This window comes from Neophocaena asiaeorientalis, unplaced genomic scaffold, assembly GCF_003031525.2.
Source record: "Neophocaena asiaeorientalis asiaeorientalis breed wild unplaced genomic scaffold, Neophocaena_asiaeorientalis_V1.1 scaffold114, whole genome shotgun sequence".
NCBI lineage: Eukaryota > Metazoa > Chordata > Mammalia > Artiodactyla > Phocoenidae > Neophocaena > Neophocaena asiaeorientalis.
The window spans coordinates 5666819-5672825 of NW_020173116.1; positions in this window are offsets into that span (position 1 = coordinate 5666819).

Consider the following 6007-nt stretch of genomic DNA (forward strand, 5'->3'; position numbering starts at 1 on the left):
AGGAGGAAACACAGGACAGTCCCCCAAGACCTGGGTAAGACTGCATTCGAGGCTCGCCTGCACGCGTATGTGGAGATGTGCAAGGTCGCCAGGCCATCTCAGCAGAGCCCTTGTTCTCCTGCAGTGTCCTTGCTGCTGCTCATATACACCAGGCTCCCTTCCACCGTGGGGTTTTGCATCGACTGTTCCCTCTGCCTGGAATGCTCTTCCCCCAGACTCACCCCCTCTTGGTTAATGCTCCTCCTTCAGGTCTTTGCTAAGTCTCACGTTCCTGATGAGGCCCACCTAGTATAAAACTGTCTAATTATTTATTCCTGTGTGATATACAACCCCAAACGCAGTGGGGGTAAACAGCAGCCACTGTACTAGATTCACAGATTCTGTGGGTCAGAGATTTAGATGGGGCACAAGGAAGATGGTTTGTCTTTCCTCTTCCATCTCTGCTGGGATGTTAGGCTCAATGACTAGGGACTAGAATGATCGGAAACAGGGGTCAGCGAACTATAGCGTGTGGGCCTATCGTCTGTGTTTGCAAATAAGCATTATTGGAACACAGCCATTCACTGTGTGTTGTCTATGACTGCTTCTGTGCTGTAATAGCAGAGTTGAGTACTTGTGACAGAGATCAGAGGGCCCACGAAGCCACACGATCTGGCCCTTTACAGAAGTTGGCCAACCCCTGATCTAAAGGTCTGTTTCCTCACATAGCTAGCACTTACACTGGGATGACTCAAAAGACCAGGGCTGCAGACCAGAGCACCTAAACAAGGCTTCTGCATGGTGGCCTTGGTGTAGCTGGAAGTCTTACATGGAGGCTCAGGGCTCCAAGAGTGAACATTCATTTCAGTGAACAAGGTAGAGGCTGCATGGCCTTTCATGACCTAGCCCAGAGGTCACCCCACTGCACTACACCGGACTCTCCTGGTGGATGCAGTCACAACCCCACTCTCATGGGGAAGAGCCATAGCTCGCACCTCCTGATGATGGAAGGGTGAAAGGATTTGCAGCATCCTTTTAAAACTTTCACGAAGAACAAAGCTTAGCTAAAATGTGGGATATCAAGTCTATTTTATTAATTTTTCATACTTGCCATGCATCTAAATGTTATTGCAAGTTAATGTCCTAATTATTCAAGTCATCAAAATATGTGACAGGAAATGTGAGTTTAAAAGAAAAATCAGACTCCATATTACACAACTATTTCCATCCTTATAGGATGTCTGCCCCAAAAGGCTACGTTTGTGCAAATTTAGCAGGGCGACACCAACCCAGAACCCATACTTCGGTGCCCACACTGTCTCCTATATCTGCTAAGACTCCACATGTTACAAGGGGGAGCCCCTACTTTTATTACGTAAGAAAAAGAGGGAAAGTCAAGGGGTTATAGCAGTGTTCATCTAGGGGCTGGGAAAGTCGACCCCCACCGACTCAAGTGTAGAAGGGCTGTGTCCCAAATCAAGTGGTATTGTGATCACAATTCATGCCTCAAGCATGTTCAACGTATCAGTGACGGGATTTAAGACTCACAACTGAAGTCGCCAGAGGAACATGCCAGACTACACATGAAAGATGTAAAGAGTTACTTCTCAATGGCCCTATTCTATTTTTTTAAATTTTATTAAAATATAATTGATTTACAATGTTGTGTTAATTTCTGCTGTATAGTAAAGTGACTCAGTTATACATATATATATATATTCTTTTCCATTATGGTTTATCACAGGATATTGAATATAGTTCCCTGTGCTATACAGTAGGACCTTGTTGTTTATCCATCCTATATAGAATAGTTTGTATCTGTTAACCCCAAACTCCCAATCCTTCCCTCTCCCACCCCCCACCCCCCCTCGGCAACCACAAGTCTGTTCTCTGTGTTTCATAGATATGTTCATTTGTGTCATATGTTAGATTTCACATATAAGTGATGTGGTATTTGTCCTTCTCTTTCTGACTTACTTCGCTTAGTATGATAATCTCTAGATTCATCCTTGTTCCTGCAAATGGCATTATTTCATTCTTTTAAATGGCTGGGTAATATTCCATTGTATATATACCACATTTTCTTTATCCATTCATCTGTCAATGGACATTTAGGTTGTTTCTGTGTCTTGGCTATTGTAAATAGTGTTGCTATGAACGTAGGGCTGCATGTATCATTATGAATTACAGTTTTGTCTGGATATATGCCCAAGAGTGGGATTCCTGGATCGATGACCCTATTCTAAACCCATATCCTCTCCCTTTGTTGTCCTACCCACCCACATACGCATTCCCCTTGCCCCTTTCAGCCTTGGCTCCAGCTGGGGCCTGTAATTGACTTCCCACTCCTGCATCCAGTCCAGCACATGGACCCCCAATTCAGAGCTGGCCTCCTCCCATCCATTTTAACATAGTGCAGATTGCCTAAAATTTAGGGATCGGGCTTAGCCTCACGGTATTCTATGAATGACAGATTGCCAAGAAACAATCTCATCCTGGTTTCAGTGCCAGAGAGCCATTCATTCATTTATGATTCCACAGAAGTTGACAGCATGTGCTCAATTCCAGGTGTAAGACCAACCCCTGGAATGTGTCACTGAGCCAATGCACAACACCTCCATCAGGGAGCTACTATCTCATGGGCCAAATGCCAGTCAAGGACCACTTTGGTTCTCACCCGCCCAGCAGCCATTCCATGGTCCTCCCACCGCAGCACCCTGGTTTCCCTTTGCTGAACCATGCCTCCTGCTCTCACATTCCCTCCTTCCCCTGCGCCCAGAGGTGGTGTTCTCCTTGCTGCCTGAAAGATCGTTCTCTGTCCCTCTCTCCAGAGTCTCCAACTTTGAATCTCATATCATCAGACCTGCTTGCTGCGGTCACTACAGACCCCTCGGTCCCTCCCTCTCATTCCTTGAAGATTTCAGTACTTGCATCACTGTCACTCCTTTCACAAAATCCCTGTCATGATTCTTGGTGGTTTCAGTCCTGTATAAATGACATTCCAACACCACAGAGTCCAAGTCTCTTGATCTCTTGTCCCACATGTTGTGTGCTGAGCAACGTGTTGGAAATCCATGTAAGTACCAAGTTCTTGAAGTTTGCTGGGGAACTGGGAGGGTGCCCTGTAAGAGAGTCAACTCAGAACACCCCAAATCTTAAGGGAAGCACAAGCCTCTTGTAGTTTCTTGTAGGTGGTGCACAGAAGACTCTCCACTCAGTGTGCTGAATGAGATGCTCGGAGTACAGGTGTATAGCTCTTGGGGGACCATGCTGCAGGTAAGGTAAGCCATTAGGAATATTGAATTGAATACAAGTGAAGAGCTGCACTTGTATAACTGATTGGCAGTTAAACAGGAATCCGCTGCTAATGAAGACTCACCGGATCCAAATTCTACAGTTTGAAACGGGAAGAGGATACAATATAGCAACAGCAGTAAAGTTAATACACATCACACTTGGTGGTGGTTTCATTGTAAGGGCCCCAGAGAGGCCAGGTACAGGATCCTTTGTCTACGCTTCTGTAAGACATGTGGCTGGATGCACTTCCTATCTTGGATCAAGAATCACCTGGAATACCTCAATACCAAAATAGAGGCGTAGCTGGAGATTTTTGTGTTTCATGGGTCACCTAGGCATATTCCTGAGGCATAACCAGTTTCAATAGCAGACCCCTCTAGGTGGTCTCGCTGAGACTACATACAAATCCTCTGTCTCACTGATTTTCGTTTAGTTTGCTTTGTTTCGTTTTATTTTTTAAATTTATTTTTAATGAAGTATAATTTACAAATTATTAAATATTAAATAATTTTAATAATTTTCAAGTATACAGCAAAGTGATTCAGTTATACATATATATGTGTGTGTATATATATATATATTTTTTTAAATTCTTTTTCAGATTCTTTTCCATTATAGGTCATCACAGGATATTGAGTATAGTTCCTTGTGCTGTACAGTAGGTCCTTGTATCTCACTGTTTTCAATAAACAGCACTGACGAGCTGGGACAAATCTCCCTGAACCTCCTCGAACCCACAAAGCAACATTACTAATCAGTATGCTTCGTGCCCTGACCAGGAGCCAGGGCCGTGCAGGAACTCTAGCAAAATAGCTCAGGCTAATTCCAGACCCTCCCAGCACAGTGGCTTCCACAGTCATTGCAAAACGGTACAAGTAAAATTTCCATTCAGCACAGTGAACATGATGGTGGAATAAAAGTGTTTCCTTTTGTAGTTCTGGGGACACTTTAGCATGAAAATCCGTTCCATAGGCAAAAAAAAAAAAAAAAACTTACTGGAAGTAAAATTGTCAGGCTCAGAAAAAGGATGGTGCTGATTAAAGATGCCCCTCCACGGATACAAGGACAGCTGTTGGGCTTTTGTAGTTTGTCGGGGAAGAGTGACATTGTCCATGTTAGAGAAACCATTAGGTGTCCTGGCAAAAGTAAGAGAAGCTCAAATATCTAAGTGTTACAACTTTATAATAATGAGATGCTGTATGTTTTCATCATGCTAAAAAACACACCGGAAGTTCCATTGTCTGGCACTTGTAAGTTGTGATGGGGCTGAGAGAGCTCTGGTGGACACTGCATGCAGCCAGCACACTGACCTACATACCAGAGGCCGGGTGCCCAGTTCTTGAATTTGTTGGCAGATGATTATGGAACATGTAAAACACCTCACTCCATGTGCTGAACAGTAGATTGAAATTATCCAGCTCATGTATTTGCAGTGGGTGTGTGTATGTGCGTGGGAAGGGGGGATTCAGATTGTGTGTTTAAAATGCTCAAATCGCCACGGTCAGCAACGTATGGGAAGTATAAGTGACCCCCGAACAACTCGACGATTAAGGGCACCGACCACCCCACTCAGTTGAAAATCCGCATATAACTTTTGACTCCCCCCCAAACTTAACTACTAATAGCCTGCTGTTGATTGGAAGCCTCACCAATAACATAAACAGTCGATTACCACATAATTTGGATGTTATATATATTAAATACTATATTGTATACTATAATAAAATGTTTACAGGCTGCATTGTCTGTCTGTCAATACCCACATCAATATTAAACAGTCTTATATGATACAAAACACTGTAGGTGCTATACATACGACTAAATTAGACATCTAACATAAATAGATAATGTGAAGAGGAAATACATACTTACATACAGGTACCATATTTACCGAGAAAAATCTGAGTGTAAGTGGACCCTCGAAGTTCAAACCTGTGTTGTTTAAGGGTCAACAGTGCTAGTATTGGAGCATGTAAGAGACTGTGTTTGGAGGGGTGAATGACAAACCGGAAGGACCAATGTCTAGCCCTTGCAGCTTTCGGATACCCTCCACCATGCCAAACATCTGGGATGTGCAAATATCTAGACAGAGTTCCCCGAGGCACTGAGATGGCGCTTAGCAGAGTCTCAAATCAGCGTAAAACTCTACTGGAAATGTGTGTCCAACACCTGAAGATTGGGGGAGATTGAGATGGTGGATGTAGGAATCTCTATTCAGCTGCTAAAGAACGTACCAGAAGCACAGAGATCTAGATTTTGTAATTTAATGTGAAACTGAACTAATGCTTGCAAGCAACTCCCTTTAGCTTCTGAAACAAAAATACTAATAGTATAAATGTTTTAGGGACTTCCCTGGTGAAGCAGTGGTTAAGAATCTGCCTGCCAATGCAGGGGACACAGGTTCGAGCCCTGGTCCGGGAAGATCCCACATGCCGCGGAGCAACTAAGCCTGTGCGCCACAACTACTGAGCCTGTGCACCACAACTACTGAGCCCGCGTGCCACAACTACTGAAGCCCATGCGCCTAGAGCCTGTGCTTCGCAACAAGAGAAGCCACCGCAATGAGAAGCCCACGCACCCCAACGAAGAGTAGGCCCCGCTCGCCGCAGCTAGAGAAAGCCCACACGCAGCAACGAAGACCCAGTGCAGCCAAAAATAAAATTAAATTTTAAAAATATATATCCTTTAAATGTTTTGCCTTTGTAGTTCTAGGGGAGTTAAGATGCTACAT